The sequence below is a fragment of the Nyctereutes procyonoides genome, unplaced genomic scaffold, assembly GCF_905146905.1.
Source record: "Nyctereutes procyonoides isolate TBG_1078 unplaced genomic scaffold, NYPRO_anot_genome, whole genome shotgun sequence".
NCBI classification, from domain to species: domain Eukaryota; kingdom Metazoa; phylum Chordata; class Mammalia; order Carnivora; family Canidae; genus Nyctereutes; species Nyctereutes procyonoides.
The window spans coordinates 30,142,178-30,165,305 of record NW_026575042.1 but is presented as its reverse complement, the minus strand read 5'-3'; the positions used below and the strand labels follow the sequence as shown (position 1 = coordinate 30,165,305).

At 38.9% G+C, this 23,128-nt stretch overlaps 1 long non-coding RNA gene across 1 annotated transcript in view; it reads right to left on the bottom strand.

The window, feature by feature from the left end:
• The window catches only part of LOC129507199 (uncharacterized), an 87,410-nt gene that overhangs the window by 26,920 nt on the left and 37,362 nt on the right, over positions 1-23,128 (bottom strand). The window contains exon 2 of the long non-coding RNA XR_008663939.1: positions 9,974-10,100. This is a non-coding gene — a long non-coding RNA (uncharacterized LOC129507199). The remainder of the gene's footprint in view (positions 1-9,973; positions 10,101-23,128) is intronic.

Sequence of the window (23,128 nt, the reverse complement as noted above, 5' to 3'; positions counted from 1 at the left end):
CAGGGAGCTCGGGCAGGATCCCAGGAGGGGAGGGATGCTCTCGGGCTCCCAGGGTCACTAACAGAGGACCTGCGCCCCGGAGGAGAGCACGCCACACCCCTGGCCTGAGCTCCCTTTGGCTCAACTCGGGTGGCTGCTCAGGCGGCAGCTCAGCATGGAGGGGGCTGTGTGGCCCCGGGAGCAGCCCAGACGGTGCAGGCCCAAGAGCCCAGGGCGCTGGGGGGACACAGCCCAAAATCCGGCGGTCCCTCAGGACAGGTGGAGGCAGAGGACCTGCCCACCGGCACCCCCAAGCTGTGCAAATCACTGGCCCCCGCTCTCCGCCCTGGAGCATCCAGGCCCCTGCGGACTGGAAGCTGCAGTAGTTACTGCTGGAGCTGACTCTAGAGCTGGAGAGCTGGCCGCCGCCACTGCTGTTGTTCCTCCTGGTGTCACCTTGTACCTGGGACTGAGCAGGGCCGCCAGGAAGCAGGGGCCTCACAGGATAAACAGCTCCCACTGAGCCGTACAACTGGCAAGGGGCTGGGCAGCTCCCCCAGGTGCACACACCTGAGAATTAGCACAGCAGGCCCCTCCCCCAGAAGACCAGCTGGAAGGACAGGGGAAGAGCAAGTTCTTGATAGAGCAGCGCTGGAAAGTTCCAAGGAAAGTCTAGGGACTTACAGTATATAGAATCAGAGGATACCCCTCCTAGTTTTTTGTTTTCTGTTTGTTTCCCCCCACCCTTTTTTCTTTCTCTTTTTCTCCTTTTTCCAATACAACTTGTTTTTAGCCACTCTGCACTGAGCAAAATGACTAGAAGGAAAAGCTCACCACGAAAGAATCAGAAACAGTACTCTCTGCCACAGATTTATAGAATATGGATTATAATTCAATGTGAGAAAGCCAATTCAGAAGCACAATTATAAAGCTACTGGTGGCACTAGAAAAAAGCATAAAGGATTCAAGAGACTTCATGACTGCAGAATTTAGATCTAATCAGGCCGAAGTTAAAAATCAATTAAATGAGATGCAATCCAAACTGGAGGTCCTAACAACAAGGGTTAACGAGGTAGAATGACAAGTGAGTGACATAGAAGACAGATTGATGGCAAGGAAGGAAGCTGAGGAAAAAGGAGAAAAACAATTAAAAGACCATGAGGATAGGGTAAGGGAAATAAATGACAGCCTCAGAGGGAAAAATCTATGTTTAATTGGTGTTCCAGAGGGTGCCGAAAGGACAGAGGACCAGAAAGTGTATTTGAACAAATCATAGCTGAGAACTTGCCTAACTTGGGGAGGGAAACAGGAATTCAGATCCAGGAGATAGAGAGATTTCCCCCCCCCCCAAAATCATAAAAACTGTTCAATACCTAGACATTTAATAGTGAAATTTGCAAATTCCAAAGATAAAGAGAAGATCCTTAAAGCAGCAAGAGACAAGAGATCCCTAACGTTTATGGGGAGAATTATTAGGTTAACAGCAGACCTCTCCACAGAGACCTGGCAGACCAGAAAGGGCTGGCAGGATATATTCAGGGTCCTAAATGAGAAGAACATGCAGCCAAGAATACTTTATCCAGCAAGGCACTCATTCAGAATAGAAGGACAGATAAAGAGCTTCCAAGATAGGCAGAAACTGAAAGAATATGTGACCACCAAACCAGCTCTGCAAGAAATATTAGGGGGACTCTGTAAAAGAAAGAGGAAGTCCAAGGAAACAATCCATAAAAACGGAGACTGAATAGGTATCATGATGACACTAAATTCATATCTTTCAATAGTAACTCTGAATGTGAATGGGCTTAATGATCCCATCAAAAGATGCAGGGTTTCAGACTGGATAAAAAAAGCAAGACCCATCTATTTGCTGTCTACAAGAGACTCATTTTAGTCATAAGGACACCTAAGCCTGAAAATAAAAGGTTGGAGAACCATTTACCATTCAAATGGTCCTCAAAAGAAAGCAGGGGTAGCCATCCTTATATCAGATAAATTAAAGTATATCCCAAAGACTGCAGTAAGAGATGAAGAGGGACACTATATCACACTTAAAGGATCTATCCAAAAAGAGGACCTAAAAAATCATGAATATTTATGCCCTGAATGTGGGAGCTGCCAAGTATATCAATCAATTAACAACCAAAGTTAAGATATACTTAGATAATAATACACTTATACTGGGAGACTTCAGCATGGCGCTTTCTACAGTCGATAGATTTTCTAAGCACAACATCTCCAAAGAAACAAGAGGTTTAAATGATACACTGGACCAGATGGATTTCACAGATATTTACAGAACTTTACATCCAAATGCAACTGAATACACATTCTTCTCAAGGGCACATGGAACTCTCTCCAGAATAGACCACATACTGGGCCACAAATCAGGTCTTAACTGATACTAAAAGATTGGGATCATACCCTGAATATTTTCAGACCACAATGCTTTGAAGCTAGAACTAAACCACAAGAAGAAGTTTGGAAGGATTTCAAACACGTGAAGGTTAAGGATCATCCTGCTAAAAGATGAAAGGGTCAACCAGGGAATTAGAGAAGAATTGAAAAGATTCATGGAAACTAATAAGAATTAAAATACAACCGTTCAAAACCTTTGGGATACAGCAAACACAGTCCTGAGGGGAAATACATTGCAATACAAGCATCCATCCAAAAACTGAAAGGACTCAAATACAAAAGCTAAACTTGCACCTAAAGGAGCTAGAGAAGGAACAGCAAATGAATGCTTCACCCAGCAGAAGAAGACAATTAACAAAGATTCGAGTAGAAATCAATGAAATAGAGACCAGAAAAACTGTGGAACAGATCAACAAAACCAGGAGTTGGTTCTTTGAAAGAATTAATAACATAGATAAACCATTAGCCAGCCTTATTAAAAAGAAGAGAGAAAAGACTCAAATTAATAAAATCATGAATGAGAAAGGAGAGATCACCACCAATACCAAGGAAATACAAATGATTTTAAAAACTTATTATGAGCAGCTATAAGCCAATAAATTAGGCAATCTAGAGGAAATGGATGCATTTCTGGAAAACCACAAACTACCAAAACTGGAACAGGAAGAAACAGAAAACCTGAACAGGCCGATAACCAGGGAGGAAATTGAAGCAGTCATCAGAAACCTCCAAGACACAAAAGTCCAGGGCAAGATGGCTTCCCAGGGGAATTCTATCAAACATTTAAAGAAGAAACCATACCTATTCTACTAAAGCTGTTCGGAAAGATAGAAAGAGATGGAGTACTTCCAAACTTGTTCTATGATGCCAGCATCACCTTAATTCCAAAACCAGACAAAGACCCCACCAAAAAGGAGAATTATAGACCAATATCCCTGATGAACATGGATGCAAAAATTCTCAACAAGACACTAGCCAATAGGATCCAACAGTACATTAAGAAGATTACTCACCATGACCAAGTGGGATTTATCCCTGGGATGCAAGGCTGCTTCAAGCCTCGTAAAGCAATCAATGTGATTGATCATAGCAACAAGAGAAAAAACAAGAACTATATGGTCCTCTCAATAGATGCAGAGAAAGCATTTGACAAAATACAGCATCTGTTCCTAATCAAAACTCTTCAGAGTGTAGGGTTAGAGGGAACATTCCTCAGCATCTTAAAAGCCATCTACTAAAAGCCCACAGCAAATATCATTCTCAATGGGGAAACACTGGGAGCCTTTCCCCTAAGATCAGGAACACAACAGGGATGTCCACTCTCACCACTGCTGTTCAACATAGCATTAGACGTCCTAGCCTCAGCAATCAGGCAACAACAAGAAATAAAAGGCATTCAAATTGGCAAAGAGGAGGTCAAACTCTCCCTCTTCACAGATAACATGATACTCTACATAGAAAACCCAAAAGACTCCACCCCAAGATTGCTAGAACTCCTACAGCAATTCGGCAGTGTGGCAGATACAAAATCAATGCCCAGAAATCAGTGGCATTTCTATACACTGACAATGAGACTGAAGAAAGAGAAATTAAGGAGTCAATCCCATTTACACTTGCACCCAAAAACATAAGACACCTAGGAATAAACCTAACCAAAGAGGTAAAGGATCTATACCCTAAAAACTACAGAACACTTCTGAAAGAAATTGAGGAAGACACAAAGAGATGGAAAAATATTCCATGCTCACGGATTAGAAGGATTAATATTGTGAAAATGTCAATGGTACCCAGGGCAATGTACACATTTAATGCAATCCCTATCAACATACCATGGGCTTTCTTCAGAGAGTTGGAACAAATCATCTTAAGATTTGTGTGGAATCAGAAAAGACCCCGAATAGCCAGGGGAATATTAAAAAAGAAAACCATAGCTAGGGCATCACAATACCAGATTTCAGGTTGTACTACAAAGCTGTGGTCAGCAAAACAGTGTGGTACTGGCACAAAAGCAGACACATAGATCAATGGAACAGAATAGAGAATCCAGAAGTGGACCCTCAACTTTATGGTCAACTAATCATCGACAAAGCAGGAAAGACAATCCACTGGAAAAAATACAGTCTCTTCAATAAATGGTGCTGGGAAAATTGGACAGTCACGTGCAGAAGAATGAAACTAGACCATTCTCTTACACCATACACAAAGATAAACTCAAAATGGATAAAAGATCTAAATGTGAGACAAGATTCCATCAAATCCTAGAGGAGAACACAGGCAACAACACCCTTTTTAAACTTGGCCACAGCAACTTCTTGCAAAATACATATATGAAGGCAAGAGAAACAAAAGCAAAAATGAATTACTGGGACTTCATCAAGATAAAAAGCTTCTGCACAGCAAAAGAAACAGTCAACAAAACTAAAAGGCAACCTATGGAATGGGAGAAGATATTTGCAAATGACATATCAGATAAAGGGCTAGTATCCAAGATCTATAAAGAACTTATTAAACTCAACAGCAAAGAAACAAACAATCCAATCATGAAATGGGCAAAAGACATGAACAGAAATCTCACAGAGGAAGACATAGACATGGCCAAGAAGCACAACAGAAAATGCTCCACATCACTGGCCATCAGGGAAATACAAATCAAAACCACAATGAGATACCACCTCACACTAGTAGGAATGGTGAACATTAACAAGACAGGAAACAACAAATGTTGGAGAGGATGTGGATAAAGGGGAACACTCTTCAACTGTTGGTGGAAATGTGAACTGGTACAGCCACTCTGGAAAACTGTGTGGAGGTTCCTCAAAGAGTTAAAAATAGAACTGCCCTACCACCCAGCAATTGCACTGCTGGGGATTTACCCCAAAGATACAGATGCAGTGAAAGTGAAACGCCAGGACACCTGCACCCCGATGTTTATAGCAGCAATGTCCACAATAGCCAAACTGTGGAAGGAGCCTCGGTGCCCATCGAAAGATGAATGGATAAAGAAGATGTGGTTTATGTATACAATGGAATATTACTCAGCCATTAGAAACAACAAATACCTACCATTTGCTTCAACGTGGATGGAACTGGAGGGTATTATGCTGAGTGAAGTAAGTCAATCGGAGAAGGACAAACAGTGTATGTTCTCACTCATTTGGGGAATATGAATAATAGTGAAGGGGAATATAAGGGAAGGGAGAAGGAATGTGTGGGAGATATCAGAAAGGGACACAGAACATAAAGACTTCTAACTCTGGGAAATGAACTAGGGGTGGTGGAAGGGGAGGAGGGCGGGGGGTGGGGGTGAATGGGTGACGGGCACGGAGGGGGACACTTGACGGGATGAGCACTGGGTGTTATTCTGTATGTTGGTAAATTGAACACCAATAAAAATTAATTTATAAATAAAAAAAAAGATGAATGGATAACGAAGATGTGGTATACTTATACAATGGATAATTACTCAGCCATTAGAAACGACAAATAACCATCATTTGCTTCAACGTGGATGGGACTGGAGGGTATTATGCTGAGTGAAATAAGTCAATCAGAGAAGGACAAACATTATATGGTCTCATTCATTTGGGGAATATAAAAATTAGTGAAAGGAAATAAAGGGAAAGGAGAGAAAATGAGTGAAAATATCAGTGAGGTTGATGGAACATGAGAGACACCTAACTGGGAAATGAACAAGGGGTAGTGGAAAGGGAGGTAGGCGAGGGGTTTGGGGTGACTGGTTGATGGGCACCGAGGGGGGCACTTGGCGGGATGAGCACTGGGTGTTATGCTAAATGTTGGCAAATTGAACTCCAATAAAAATATTTTTTTAAAAAAGAAGATGTGGTATGTATATACAATGGAATATCATTCAACCATCAAAAATGAAATCTTACCATTTGCAACAATGTAGATGGACCCAGAGGGTCTTATGCTAAGTGAAATAACTCAGAGAAAGATAATTATTATATGATTTCACTCATGTGGAAATCTATTTCATTCTATTACTCAATAGCGTATCAAAACTGTATCACAATTCAATAATGAGAGCATAGCCCAATTAAAAAGTTAGCGAAGAAGATATACAAATGGCCAATAAGCACATGAAAAGATGCTCAACATCATCAGCCATCAGAAATGCAACTCAAACCACAATGATACTACTTCATAGCTTTAGAATTGCTATAATAAAAATTATTGATAATGACAAGTGTTAAGAAGTAGAGAAATCAGAACCCAGATACAGTACTAGTGGGAATGTTAAATAGTGTGACTGCTTCAGAAAACAGTTTGGTGGCTTCTCAAAAGATTAAACATATACTTCCTGTATGACCCAGCAATTCCACTCCTAGATATATATCAAGAGAACTGAAAACATATTTCTATGCAAAGTTATGCATAAACGTTCACAAATAGTCATAGCATTATTCACAATAGCCAGAAAAGTGGAAACAACCCAAACATTTGTCAACGATGAATGGATAAATAAAATGTGGTATATCCATACATAGGAATATTCTTCAACAATAAAAAGGAATGGCATGTGAATGCATGTTATAACATGGATGAAACTCAAAAATATTAAACTAATTGAAAGAAAATTGTCACAAAAGACCACATATTGTATTATTTCATTCATTTGAAATGTTCAGAATAGGCATATCCATAAAAATCAATGGATAGAAAAGTACTTAGATGGCTCCTTGGTTAGGCATCCAACTTTGGCTCAGGTCATGCTCTCAGGTTCCTGGGATCAAGCCCCACAGTGAGCCCCACATTAGGATCCACACTCAATGGGGAGTCTGCTTTTCCCTTTCCTCTGCCCCTCCCTCCACTTGTACACAAGCAGGCACTCTCTCTCAAGTAAACAAAATCCTTTTAAAAAGTCAATGGATAGAGAAAATAGATTGATGTTTATCTAGAGCTGGAAAGGCTGAGGGAAAGCTGGGGACATGGGACTGTTAAAGGGTGTAGGGTTTCTTTGGGGATGATGGAAATGTTCTGAAATTGATTCTGGTGAGGTTTGCACAGTTCCATGAATAAACTGAATAAACCGAAAACACTTTAAGTGAGTGAATGGTATGTGAATTATATCAATAAATCTGTTACCAGAAAAATAAAAGTATATCAGAAGTTTCTCCTCTGCTTCAGTTCTCCTTTGGTCATATCAAATGAGATATTAAACTAATGCCTTTATGACTACAGTAGTCTGGAATGAAGTGCCATCCTCCTGTATCTCATTCATTATTTTAATATTCAAGCAATTTGGATACAGTGTAGATCAGCCAATACACAATTCTATGTTACTTTTATTCAAACTTAAATGCTTGACAAAAGGCATTTATCAAAATAAATGCTAGAAGCTGCTCTTTTCTTTCTTTTAAATTATATTGGAAATGACCACCACACATTAATGACGTTTTGAATTGGGCATAAGCAGGACATCCAAAGAAGGAGCAAACATTTCTCAATTTTTTCTTTAATCCTTGAATTCAGTCAGTGTGAATTTTAAAAGTGAATGTGAGGGGTTTGTAAAAAGGAAACTTTATTTCTTCTGAACCTCATTGGCTTTTTATGTCACAGACACATACAAATGGTGCTTTGAAAACTTTTGCTAAATCATGCACATGAAAATAAACAACAGTTTAGGAAGCAAATTCCTAAAACTTGCAATGATGAGGTTAGTTACAATTATAAATTGGACCTTACAGAGCATGCTGAATAGGCGATTATTTCTTATTTCTTATTTCTGTTCTATTTCCTCAAGTTGAAGGTAGACCAAAAGACCTTCCTTGTGTAAGTCTCCATGACTAATTTTTCCTTAATCAAATCAGGAATACAAACTTCCTTTCCTAATAGCACAGGGCCAGAAAACATGATTTTCATTATAGAAAGGACTGTGTACAAAAGGACATTTTAGAAATCTGGGCCAAATGGTATTTTAAGACACTCAGAGCTAGTAAGAATTTGTGTTATGTTTAACTGCATGTTACAGTAAAACAAAATCTTTAAGATGTAAGAATATAAATAGTTGATTGTCACTAGTTAATTATGGCTTAGGCTATCAGACAGATTAAAAAAATCACATATTTAGAAACTGCTCTTTGTATAATTGTTAGCATTTGAGGGAATGAGGGCCTGCTTTGAGAAGTTGAAATGTATAGATCCTATTTTCATGAAAATGTAAGTGGGCATAAATTTTTGCATATACCTTCATGATCACCCCCAAGGCCATTTTAAGATACCAGTTTAAGAATCCAACAAAACTTGGAAAAAAAACCCTAAAGATACCACAGCATACCTATGGATATACTGAAAAAAAAGTCTGACAACACCAAATGGCAACAAGGATATGGAAAAACTATAATTCCCATAAAATTTGGGAAACTATTTGGCAGTTTCTTAAACAGTTAAACATGTATCTATACTGTGACCCAATAATTCTACTCTAAGGTATTTGCCCAATAGAAGTGAAAACATGTGTCTACAAAAGTCTTGTATAAGACTGTCCTTAAAAAAAAAAAAAACAAAAAAACAAACAAACAAAAAAAAAACTGTCCTTAGCCTTATTCTTCTTAATAGCTAAAAACTGGAAACAACTCTTATGGTCATCAACAGTAATATATATAAATTGTAGCCTATTTATACAATGGAAGCCTATACAGAAAACAATAAAATAATGTGCTACTGATACCCACGATAATATATAGCTAAATTTAAAAAACATTATGCTGAATGAAAGAAGCCAAACACAAGAAAGTATGTAGTTTTAGAACAGGCAAAATGAACATACTTCAGTAGAAATCAACAATGGCTGCTTCTGAAGGGTATGATCTTCTAGAAGGGGGCAAATGGGATCTTTCTGGGATGCTGGAAATGTTCTATATTTTGATATGAGTATGAATTACACAGGTGTATGCATTTGTCAAAATTGGTTGAACTGTATACTTTAGATCTACGTGTTTTGCTTTATATAAAATATATCCCAATAAAATATTTTGCAGAAAACAGAGATAAACTGGGGATCTGTAAGTATCAGTACAAATAAGAGAATTCAGATTTTTAACTACACATTTGAGCAAGTATTAGTATAAGCACTGGCTGAGATGGGGTTGTTTCTTTAAATTGTAGAGAACTTATATTTGAATATGAAGCTGTAGACAACACAGAATAAATGACACCTCAAGAAGAAATATGACTTTGTACTTTTATACAGCTTACTTAGTATTTTCCTACATCTTTTGTTTGACTCTTATGGCATTCTGTGAGGAAGGCAGTATGATCGCCACCCTCCTATTGTGCAGATAAGGAAATTGAGGTTCAGAGACATTGAAGGTTCCACCCAAAGCCACACAGCCCATTTGTGGCAGAGCCAGGACCAGAACCTTTATCTTCTAAAGGAAGTTTTGCACTCATTTTACCTCTATTCTTTAGAGAAGGGGAAATTATAGTAGCCAGAGAAACATGTAAGTTTAGATTCCAGAACATGACTATTATTTAGTGAATTAAAAATTAAAAGTGTTTGATACACAACCTTAAGAGCCTCTAGAGCCCTCCTGTATTTGGGTCTCAATAATACCTTGTTCAGGGGATCTCTGGGTGGTCCAGTGGTTTAGTGCCTGCCTTTGGCTCCGGGCGCGATCCTGGAGTCCCAGGATCGAGTCCCGCGTTGGGGCTCCATCCTGTGTCTCTGACTCTCTCTCTGTCTATAATGAATAAATAAACAAATAAAATTTAAAAAATAATAATAATACTTGTTCACTGAAAAAGCATGACTGGATCACATTAACAACACTCTGTGTTAGTTTGAGTTTCTCTGTTACTCAGCACCAAGCTTCATTAGTAATTTAAGGACACATGTAATTGAGAGCATAGGGAAAACCAGGAGAGATCCAGGACATGGAGAGTGGCTCCCCAGATCTTTTTATCCTGCATCAGAAATGTACTCTCTGGCCCAGAGCAATGATAGAGTCTCCAAAGAGATTCGTGGGTTACCTCACACAGCAAGGAGATTATAGGTAATGAATTATCTCCATTTTATACCCAGATCATTATGTAACTCACATGAAATCCACCAAGGAGCCATGCCAATCCATAGACTCTAAATTAGTTTTCCATAAACAATCCTTAATCAGAGTCATTCCTGCTAAGAGCATTCTATAGGTGGGTACTCTCTTCCTAGTCAGTCTCGTTAGTTTATTTACTAGGAGGCCGATTATCAGCATGTTTATAAGGAGATTACAGCAGATCACTTGCTTTCTTTGTCTCCCAGGAGTGTCTTCCTCTTAATAGGAGAGAAATGAATGATAGGCCAGCTGCTTAATTTCTTCCTCCCCAGGACTGAAATCCAAGTGCTACCCCATGGACCACAATCCAACCCTGCCACACTTTAGTTTTTTGCATCTCTAAGTAGCCTCTAAGAACAGCCATCCCAAAGACTGGGTAATTGGGTCATGATGCTGGGGGTGATTCAGGGATATGTAAGAGAAGAACAAGTAAACAAAGAAATCAAATATTAAGGTCCATTTACTGAAGGCCCACTACTACAAGTTTAGAATGGAGTATTACCTTGCTGAGCTAAAGCTCAGAGAAGTTAAGTAACTTGCCCAAGGTCACACAAGCGGGGGGACAAAACCAAGATTTATTTTTTTAAGATTATTTATTTATTTATTCATAGAGACACACAGAGAGAGAGAGAGAGAGAGAGAGAGAGAGAGAGAGAGAGAGAGAGGCAGAGACACAGGCAGAGGGAGAAGCAGGCATCCTGCAGAGAGCCTGACGCGGGACTCTATCCAGGGTCTCCAGGATCACACCCTGGGCTGCAGGTGGCGCTAAACCGCTGCGCCACCGGGGCTGCCCCAAAACCAAGATTTAAACACAAACTAGTCTGAGGCCCAATTTCAACCTCAAACTGTTCCTCATCCCCTTCTTTACCATGCTTATGATGCTGGAGCTTGCAATCTGCAGACCACATCTTGGTTTTTCCAGCTCTGCCACCATAGGCGCTATAGGAAGACTACAAGGCTGATGGAGGGAGAAAGGATATATATACTTTTACCTGTTTGCTTCCTGTTCCTGAAAGTGTCACCCCAGAAATGTCTCTTCACTTCAATATTAGCCACGTCTCTCTACAGTAGAAGCTGAAGCCAGTGTTTAGTTTCTCTGATACTTATAAAACAAGCCTCAGAAACACTTGCACCAGCCAGCTTGGGCCTCTTCCTCAAAGCTGTGAGTCCCAGACCCCAAGACCATCTTCTGAGTTTCCAAGCTTTAATAATTCTAACCTCTTCCATCTGTTCCCCTAAACCTAGGGGTGGTAGCTGCATCCTACAATTGCTGCCTGATACCTCTGTGTTTTCTTTTTTACTTTATCAATTATGGAGTTAACAATCCTTTAAATTCCTTTAGTTCAAATTACTGGTATGATGTTGGTCTTCTACCATCCATTCTTGCTCTCCATTCCCCACTCATGTCCTCCATTTGTATCCATATGGCAAAGTGGGTGGGAGCATCCCTCCTCCTTACACACATCCTGCTTATGTTAGCTTTAATTTTATTGGAGATGTAGGGGTCTTAGGAAGGAAACTGAAGTTTATGTAACTAGTGCCCTCTACACCTTTTTGCTCAAGCCCAAGCCACTGAGTATTCTTAATTTGATATATATATTACTTTTTATAATTTTTATTAAAGTATAATTTATGGAAAATGAAGTCATCCTTCAAAAGGTACAATCTGATGCATCCTGAGACATTATGCTCCTGGAAACCATTGACACCATCAAGATACAGAACATTTCCCTCCCATACCCAAGGTTTCCCCATCCCCTTGTAAGTCCATCCCTATCCTTTACCCAGATAACTAATCAACCAATTTATTTCTGATGCTATAAATTAGCCTGAATTTTCTGAGTTTGTATCAGTGGAATTATATGATATATAGTCCTTTGCGTCTAGCTTTTTTCACTCAATGTAATGACTTTGAGATTCATCCATGTTGCATTTCTCAATTGTTTAGTTCTTTTTATTGCTAAGTAAATTCCATTATATGGGTGTCCCATAGCTTGTTAGTCCATTCAAATGTTGATTCACATTTGGGTAATTTCTACTTTGGAGTTATTATGACTAAGGCCACTATGAATATTTACGTATAAATCTTTGTGTAGTAAATACCTGGAAGGGAAGATGTTATTTTTATATTTAGGTGCCACTTACATAAAGTGCACAAATCATAAATGTACAGATTGATAATTTCTTATATTCATATGCACCTGTGTAATACCATCCAGATTAAGATTTAGAACATTTTCAAAAAATAAAAAATAAATTTAAAAAAAGATTTAGAACATTTTCAATACACAGGTGCCCCTTCCCTGTCAGCAGACTGCTGCAGAGATTATTACTATTCTAACTTTTATCTCTATTGATTAGTTTTGTTTGGGGACAACATATAAAGGGAATTATAAAGTGTGTATAGTACTCTTTTGTGTGTAGCTTCTCTTGCTCAACAGCTGTCTGAGATTCATTAATGCTGTTGTGTAGGGTTGGAGTCCGTTCATTTTATTGCAGTGCCACATTGCACTGTATAAGTACACCACATTTACTTATCCTTTCCCCTGTTGATGGATATAGGAGCCGTTCCCAGGTTTCTTTTCTTATAGCTACTAATGGGTATTCTTGTACATAACTTTGGTGAACATATAATATCATTTTTCTTGACCCAGTAATGGGATTGTTGAGTAATGGGGTAGGCTTATGTTTTACTTTTTAGAGTGGTTTTATTTACTTACTTCCCACCAATATATGACAATTTGAATTACTTCATATTCTCATTAGTACTTGGTATTGAAGGTCTTTTTAATTTTAGTCATTCTGGGAGGTGCACTCATTTGTGTGATGATCTCATTTTGGTTTTAATTTATATTTCCCTGATGAAAAATTATGTTGGGAACTTTTCTTACACTTAATAGTCATTTGAATATACTTTTTGGTGAAGTGTTTGTTCAAGGTTTTTTTCCATTTTTAATTACATTGTCCATTATTGATTTGTAGGAGTTTTTTACATGTGCTGGATATAAATCCTTTGAAATACCGTCTTCTAGTCTGTGGCTTGCATTTTCACTTTTCAGTGTTTTTGATGAATATAATTTCTTATTTTAATGAAATCTAATTTATCAACCTCAGCTTTCATGATAACTGCTATTCGTATTCCCTTTACAAAATCTTTACCTATCCCAAGGTCATTTAACATTCATGTAAGGTAAGGTACCTATGTGAAATTTCAGGGGTTCAAGGTACCAGGTTCATATATTGTATGATGAGTTTTAGTTTTAGATCCTGTGCCCTAGGAGATGGAACTGACATTCATGCAGGGGAGAGGAGCGGGGGAAACTCACAAAATAAGGAGCTAGGAGAGCAGTTTGGGACAAGAGAATACAGAGCTCAAGAGAAAAGGAAAATCATGAAGGAAGATGGGGATAAGTTAAAAGACACAATGGAAAGAAACAGAGAGGAAGAAAGAAAGAGGGTGAGGAAGACAAAGGACGCCTCACTAGCCTAAGCAAAATGTGCTCTCAGGAATCTGAGGACTCTGGCCAGGAAGGGGGTAGCCATATGGGCAGATCAAAAGTCCCTCCCCCAGTCCTCCCAAGCCTCTCTTCCCTCCCTTTGTTCAGGCCAGGAAGCACTTACCCTTGAAAAGCATTTTTTTAAAAAAACACTGGCTGATTTTGTTATAAGAAATCTTTATTTCCCAAGGACATGCTAAGACATCACTACATTAACATGTACCTGAAGACACATCTAGGTTATGACCAATATCCAGAAATTAACCCTGGCAAAATGTGTAGTACTTATAAATGTTGGCTTTAGAGCCACATAAACCTAGGTGCCATTACTTACTCCTGTTCTTAGACAAGTTAATCAGCTTCTGTGAAGCTTTTTTCACCTATTAAATAAGTATTCATTCATTCATTCATCAAATTATTTACTGAGTACCTGTTATATGTCAGCGACTGTATTAAGCATAGAGAATTTGTATATAAAATGAAAAAATTCTTTACCGTCATGAAGCTTTCCTTCTAACAAGGGAAGCAGACAATAAACAAGGTGAAATAGTATAATGTATGATATGATATATAGTGGTAAGTAGGGAGTAGTGGAAAGTGATAGCATTCTGGGTGTATTTTGAAGGTAGTAGCAACATAATTTACTTCTGAACCCAATGTGTAGTATGAAAGAAGTAAGGAATACAAGGAAAAGCTGAGAAGGATACCAGGATTTGTGACCTGAGCAATTGGTGAAGAATGGAGTTAACCATTACCCAGGATGGGGAAAATTGCAGGAGATACTGAATGAGCTCACATCAGGATACATTACATTTTAGATGCTATTAGACATCCAGAAGGAGATCTCAAGTTGGTAGTTGGATATACAAGTTCAGGGAAGAGGTACAGATTGGAGATATATATTTGGAAGTCATCAATGAATTAATAGTATTGAAAGCCATAAAACTGCATGAGATCATCCAAAGAGTGACTGAAAAGAAAGAATATATAAATGTTGTTCCACTCATTTGTTGGTTGTTGGTAACGTGCGTGTGGGGTGTGTGTGTATGGGTCTGTGTGTCTGTGTGTGAGACAGAGAGAGAGAGAGGTTTAGTTGAATTAATACTAAGAGTTTTATTTATTGAGCTTTCTGTATGTGCCAGGTGATATGCTAAGGACTTTAGATCCTTTAACTGATTTAATTTTCTAGGAACCAGGTGATAGTGTTTTCTCCACTTCCAAAGTTTTGATACTGAGAAAGTTTTTATTTGCCCAATGTCATAGAATTAGTTAGTAATAAAACTAAGATTTGAACCCAGAACTCATGTTCTTAGCCATATAACTATAGCTTTGAGATCCCTGATTTCAAATGTGCATGTTAATAATCATTATAACTCTTCTACCCAACTAACAGAGCCCTTATGAGGACCAAATGAGGTAATGTGTAAAGAAATGGAACACAGATGACTCCATATTTGTTAGAGAGCATTATCATTATTGCTTCAAAAGGAGCCTGAGTTTTGTGAGTATTATAGAATCAGATCAATGAGTTCTGCTCATGAAATATACACTTCAACTGCACAGAAGTACTGCACTTTAGAGAAATGCTATTCTTTGTGTGAGGTGTTTGACCTTGACTTGGGACTAATATTTCAACTGACTGTTCGTAAACTGGAACATAAATTAAAATACGTATGTGCAAAAACAAAAGTAGGACATTCCCACACTGGCAAGAATTAAATCAAAGCTTTGAATTTTTTTTTATTTACACTATTGGAATTTCTCAACATTGAATAATCCTTGTAAATTTATGGATTAACATGAAAGCATATTAGTTAGGTGAAAAGTATTTGCTTCCCTCATTAGGAAATGTTTAGGAAACATTAGGGAATGTTGCTATACACATTCTCAAAGCTGGAGGAAAGTTGACCCCATACCCCAAATTTTCTGCTTTTTAAGGAGTAAATAAACAGGTAGACAAAGTATGGGATTTGAAATCAGAAGACCCGCATTCAGTTCTGACACACTGGCAAAACCTTTACACTGCGAATTTTTCAAATGCTCAGCCTAAAATAATTTTATTCTCTTAACAGTATCAGCCCACAGACAGGGCAATGTGTAAAATTCAAGCAGGAATCCTCTTTGGTCTTGGGTTACTTCACTGACCACCAATCAGCAGAGTTTTGTCAGAAATTTCAGAAACTTTTCAGTCAAAACAATACAGAATGGTAGGGACGCCTGGGTGGCTCAGTGGTTGAGCATCTGCCTTCGGCTCAGGTGTGATCCCATGGTACCGAGATCGAGTGTCCGTCCCTTCATGGAATCTGCTTCTCCCTCTGCCTCTGTCTCTGTCTCTCTCTCTCTGTGTCTCTCATGAATAAATAAATAAAATCTTTAAAAAAAAATACAGTATGGAAAACACAGAGCTGCAATCAACTAAAATCTACTGACCCCTGATTATATGCTAATCTTTGTACTCTAGACACTAAGGAGATTAAAAATAAATAAATAAGTGTGGGCCTTGCTCTCTAGCAGCCACAGTCTATGATCAAAACCACATATAGATGAAAAGCAATTTTAAGTAATTATAAACAAAATTTGAACAAAAATAAGCAATATGAGAATGACCATGATTTTTAGTACATGAAGGGAACTCAAAATGAGGAAAAAGTATTATAAAATGAATTATCATGGAAGAATCCATGGAGACTGATCAGAGGTAGCTATATCCATTTGAAGCATTTTATTTCCAGCAGAGAATTTATTAGTTTCTGCAGCCACAGACATTGGGTGATCTTTAATACTTATTTAACTGCTCTATGACTCAGTTTCCTCATACAGCAAACAGAAAACAACGCTCTTCATTTCTTACATAATTCACAGTGATAGTTGGAAACCACTGAGAAATATCTCATTTTTTATTGCAGATATATTTGAGATAAAATGCAGATAAATTAAACTATATGTCAAGGAAACTTACTTCTATATAATTAAAAGTTGTCACAGTAAGCCAGCTTATCTCTGTAGTCTAAACTTAAGGTAGATAAAAATAAAAATCTTATGACAAGGTAGATTCACACAGAATTGTGAATGAAGCTTACAGGTTTTTAAACATTTCAGTCATCATTTTTAATGACCAGGAGTGGGATGTTGAGAAATAAATCAGTAAAGTGCTTCTAGCAAGTGAATAAGTGTTGGTTTTTTTTTTTTTAAATTAAGTTTTGGAAAAATTGGGTCAAAATTAATTAACTCTATTGCTGCCAGGAGCGTCTGAGCTATTTATTTTTCCTGTGTTAACTGGAGAACAAAGATTTCTTTGGTCAATTTGTAAATGAAAGATGTACAAGGAATTCCTCCAACCTAATTCAAACCCTGAGAACAAGCCCAGGAAATCTTTGTCAAATAAATGATCAGTAAACCAATCAATCAATTGTTTAAAAAAAAAGGCTTTTATATACTGAAGATGACCCTGCTCTTCTGGGAAGGAATGGTCTGTAATTATTACTATATTTGTCAAGTATTTTTCTGTTCTAAAATTGAAGTTAACAGATGCTAGACATTCATTTTGAGGTAACTACCTGGGTGCCGAGTTGCCAAATAGGACTTGGGGATGTGAGATACCCTAAGACCTGTCAATATTCTTAGTTCTGCCCATAAGCTGAGAACTACAGTAATGTCAGGAAAAGAAACAAGAAATTCACCATGAGGTAATAAGTTGCTCCAGCTAAAATAGAATGAGACAAGAAATCTGTGCTGGAGGCAGCTGAGAGGCAACCAGAAACTAATAGGCCCCTGGGAATAGGGGTCACCACTAAAGTTACCCCTCAAAAGGCTCATGCCCACAGGTGAAGAGTAAATAGAATCAAACCTAAAAGCCTGCTGGTGAATATAGTGTAGACAGACTGGATAGAATGGAAAGAATTGGACTAGAGGTGAGGAAACTACTTCTAGGAGTTACTTCCACCTGTAGCGCAAGGTCGAGGAAAGAGAACTACACAACCAGGCTAAGGCTCAAGGCCGGTCTGTGTGGGGAGGGGGGGTGAGGCCTGTTGTGCAACTTCAAGGAGGCCAGGGCCAGAGAATGCAGCCCCAGGGTCTAAATCCAAGGCAGGTTCCTACTAAAGGTTCTTAGAGGAATTAAAATGTGTCTCAAGAAGCCGGACACAGTGGTAGCCTGATGGGGGGAAGCCTTGGACAGACACCAATACCCAAAAGCTTACTTGAGAGCTCCTTTCAGCAGCCTCAAATAAACTTCAAACTCAAACTCAATTTATCACATACAAAGTCTCATGATCGTTTCCTGAAAACCAGTCTTTCACCTTTTATTGCTCCCTAATTCAGCAAATGGCATGCCCATCCCTACAGTCTCCTAGCACAGAAAGCTAGGCCTCCCTTGCCCGCATCCTCCATATCCAAGTCTTCTCAAATCTAGCCTTTTCTCTCCATATCCTGCATGATGTAATTCAAGCCACTCTCATTTTTTGTGTGGATTTAAAAGTAGCCTCCTAAACAATATCCCCTGAATCACTTTTGTCCCCTATAATCCAATTCTCTACCTGTAGCCAGAATGGGCATCTTTTCAAAATGTAAATCTGACCATGTCATACCACTAGTCAAAACCCTGAAAGTCTTCTCATTGCTTTGGGGATAAAAAGGGACATTCTTTTAAAAACATATATATATCTTATTTATTTATTTGAGAGAATGAGGGAGAACACAAGCAGAGGGGAGGGGCAGAAGGGTGGGAGAGGGACAAGCCGACTCCCTGCTGAGCCCAATACAGGGCTTAATCCCAGGACCTTGAGATCATGACCTGAGCTAAAGTGAAATGCTTAACCAACTGAGCCACCCAGGCACCCTGAGACACCCTTTAATGCAGTCTACAAAGCCCTGAATGCTCTGGCTCCTGCCCACTTCTCCAGCAATCTGGCCATTGCTTCCTTCTTTCAAGCCCTTTGCACTCATTAAGTTCCATATTACCAAAGGGTCTTTTCATCTTGGAATTCCATCTCATTCTTTCAGGTTTTAGCTCAAATGGCTTCTTCCCAGGAAAGGTTTCCTGACTTTCCCAGCCAGGTTAAGGCTACATTGCCTAGGTTCTCATTTACTAGGAATTCCTCTTATGTAACTCTTCCCACACCTATAATTTTACATTGACTCTCACAATTTGTTTTATTACTACTAGTATTCTCCCTGGACTCTAAATTTTCAGAGTGCAAAGTAAGGTTGTTTTTTCTTACCATGGATCTTAAGCTCCCAGGAAATAACAAATAGGCCCAGCATTGGTGAAGACCAAATGAATGAATGGCACATAGATGGAAGACAAAAAGAGCCAGAGACCACCTGAGTGTTCATCTTCCTGTTTCTGGTCTCCTTTATGTGTGATCAAGAATAATTCTAAAACCAAGCATATTTTGTCACAAATTTCTCGCCTAGCCAAAACTCCTTGGTGAATGAAGATTTGACTATAGCACAGTGAGGTCCTTGGTTATAATTCCACCAAGAGATAAGGCTTTGGGCACTTCAAGCCAGCATCTTTAAATCTTTTTGATAAGATAAAGAATTTTTTTTACCTGTAATGTTAGTGCAATTTCAATAGCACGCTATATTTGAGATATGTAGAGTGGGATGCCTGGGTGGCTCAGCGGTTGAGTATCTGCCTTTGGCTCAGGGCATGATCCCAGGATATGGGATCAAGTCCCACATCAGGCTCCCTGCATGGAGTCTGCTTCTCCCTCTGCCTATCTCTGCTTCTCTCTCTCTCTATCTCTGTCTCTCATGAATAAATAAATAAAACCTTTAAGAGAGAGAGAGAGAGAGAGAGAGAGAGAGAGATGTGTAGAGTATAAATTGTGAAACCTAGGACAATAGATTAATATTCTCATAAAAATGTTTATCAAGGTTTAGGTGGTGATATAGCAAGATCCTGAACTCATCTCCTCCTGTTGATACATCAAATCTATAGCTATGTACATAAAAATTTCCTCCAAAAAAACCCTCTAAAAACTGGTGAACAACACCTTAACATTGGGCAAATGAGATGAAAACCACATTTGATAGGAGAAGCTGAGATACAATCTCACCATAAACTCTACCTCCATAACCCAAAGGAAACTCAAAACCTGAGGAGTGAAGGGTTTATATGCTACATCAGACACCCCAACTTTTAGAATGGCACCTGAAAGATGAGTCTGCAAACATCTGACTCGATGACCAGCAGGGCTTGTGTCCTTGAGACCCACAAGACTGCGGTGAACCAAGGAACATCTCTTACAGGTCCCACATGCAGACTCATCCACCCCAGGGCCCTGCTAGAAGCAGCCTTTTGCAAAGTGCCCAGACTTCATGTGAAAGACTCATTTCCTAATTTAAAGCATTTGGCAGGGGCCTGATAGGATACTCTCCAGGGTGAGAGAGAGACTGGTAAGAACTATCTTCCTGCCTGCTCTCTGCCTTGCTAAAGCTGACAGACACCATCTTTTTTCTCCTTTCCCTCAGGGGCCATTTTTATGCTCCATCTGGTGGGCTCCTGTATACTCTTCCTCTGCCTTGTTAAAGCCAGAAGGCGTCATATTTTTTCTTTTTCTTTTTTTTTTCTGATTTTTTTTTTCTTTTCCTTTCCCCCACTTCATTTAGGCAGGTACTATCTTTGGTCTCTCCTTCTCCTAGGGGGCCAGCATCTCCCAGAAGGGAGATTCTATACACAACTGGGTTCCTGGCTTTTACATCTGGTGACTCTATTTTTGCAGCAGCCACACAAGGGACATCCCTTGATTGCCTGGCTCTGGAGGACAGGGGCTTATATTTCTGGGCCCCACAGGGCTTATACTCATGAGTACTACAGGATGTAACCAATAAGGAAGGAGCTTATAAACAGCTATCCCAGGGCACAGCAAAAGACAATAGACTCAGGAATTCAATCTTTCTGTGAAAGAAGCCAATTAGCTCATCATCATAGCTGCAGCATGAGGGGCAGCTTTTAATTAAACACACATCTAAGAGCTGACTCTAAACCTTTCCTGAGATTCTGAGGTCTCAAGTCACTTATAAAGCTAGTAGGAAAGTTAAAAAAGTAAAAATATTATAGTAATAATAGTAATAACTTAAAAAAGTAAGAATAACTATGATTAAAGTAATTAGTTAAGGAATACACAAGATAAAAATATGTAAAATGTGACATCAAAAACATAAAATATGGTGGAGGAAGTGAAAATGTTGAGCTTTAGAATAGATCAAACTTGTTATCAAAAGAAGATAGACTGTTAATAAACAAGTTTTTATAGGTGAGCCACTCAGTACACAAAGCAAAAACCTATAGTAAATACACAACAGTTAAAGAGAAAGGAATAAAAGCATATCACTAAAGAAAGTCATTAAACTATATATGAAAAGAGTAAGAAAATAAGAAAGTAACAAAGAGAAACAACAAAAACAGCTAGAAAACAAAATGGAAGTAAGCAAATACCTACCAATAATTATTTTGTTTATTTTATTTGAATTCAATTTAATTAATAATAGTATATTACTAGTTTCAGGGGTAAAATCTAGTGATTCATCAGTTGCATATAACACCAAGTGCTCATTACATCAAGTGCCCTCCTTAATGCCCATCATCCAATTACCACATCCCCACACCTACCTCCCCTCTAGCAACCCTTTCTTTGTTGCCTAGTCTTAAGAGCCTCGTATGCTTTGCCTCCCTCTCTGTTTTTATTTTATTTTTCCTTCCCTTCCCCTATGTTCACCTGTTTTGTTTCTTAAGTTCCACAAATGAGTGAGACCATATGGTATCTATCTTTCTCTTATTTCACTTAGCATCATACCCTCTAGTTCCATCCATGTCATTGCAAATGGCAATATTTCATTCTTTTTGATGGCTGAGTACTATTCCATTGCGTATATATAACACATCTTCTTTATCCATTCATCTGTTGTTGGACATCTGGGCTCTTTCTATAGTTTGGCTATTGTGGACATTGATGCTATAAACATCGGCATGCATGTACCATTTTTTTATCACCATTTTGTATCCTTTGGATAAATAACTAGTCATGAAATTGCTAGGTCATAGGGTAGTTCTATTTTTAACTTTTTAAGAAACCTCCAGACCACTTTCCAGAGTGGCTGCACTGGTTTGCCTTACACCAGCAGTGTAAGAAGATTCCCTTTTCTTCACTTCCAACATTTGTTGTTTCCTGAGTTGTTAATTTTACCCATTCTGAGTGGTGTGAAGTGGGATCTCATTATGGTTTTGATTTGTATTTCTCTGATGCTGAGTAATGCTGAGCATTTTTTTATGTGACTGTTGGCCATTTGTATGTCTTCTTTGGAGAAATGTTTGTTCATGTCTTCTGCCCATTTCTTGACTGGATTTTTTAGGTTTTGGGTTGTTAATTGATAAGTTCTTTATAGATTTTGGATACTAGCCCTTTATCTGATGAGTCATTTGCAAACATCTTCTCCCATTCTATAGGTTGCCTTTTAGTTTTGCTGATTGTTTCCTTTGCTGAGCAAAAGCTTTTTGTCCTAATGACGTCCCAATAGTTCATTTATGCTTTTGTTTCCCTTGCTTCTGGAGATGTGGCTAGCAAGAAATAATGGCATCCAAGATCAAAGAGGTTGCTACCTGTTCTTTACCTGACACTAGCTTTTTTTTTTCTTTTTTTACACCTAAGTCTAATTACCTCCCAAAAGCTTTTTTTTTTTTTTTGACACATGCTTTTCTATTAGTATAGATATCTTAGACAATACTGTAATTTTTAGGAGTTCCACATTATTACATCAACAGTGAATTTCTGACAGAGGCAAAACGGAGCACCATAGTATACAAATAGAAAGACCATGCTTGATTGAGGACAACAGAAGGTCACTAAAGATGCACAATTTATTTGAGAAGTTCTTAGGCCTCGTCCTCGCCCTCCTCCTCCTCAACCCCCCCCCCCCCGTTCGTCGGCCGTGGCGTCCTGGGACTGCTGGTACTCGGACACCAGGTCGTTCATGTTGCTGTCGGCCTCAGTGAACTCCATCTCGTCCATGCCCTCGCCCAGGTACCAGTGCAGGAAGGCCTTGCGCCGGAACATGGCCACGAACTGCTCCGAGATGCACTTGAACAGCTCCTGGATGGCCGTGCTGTTGCCGATGAAGGTGGCCAACATCTTCAGGCCGCGCGGCGGGATGTCACACACGGCCGTC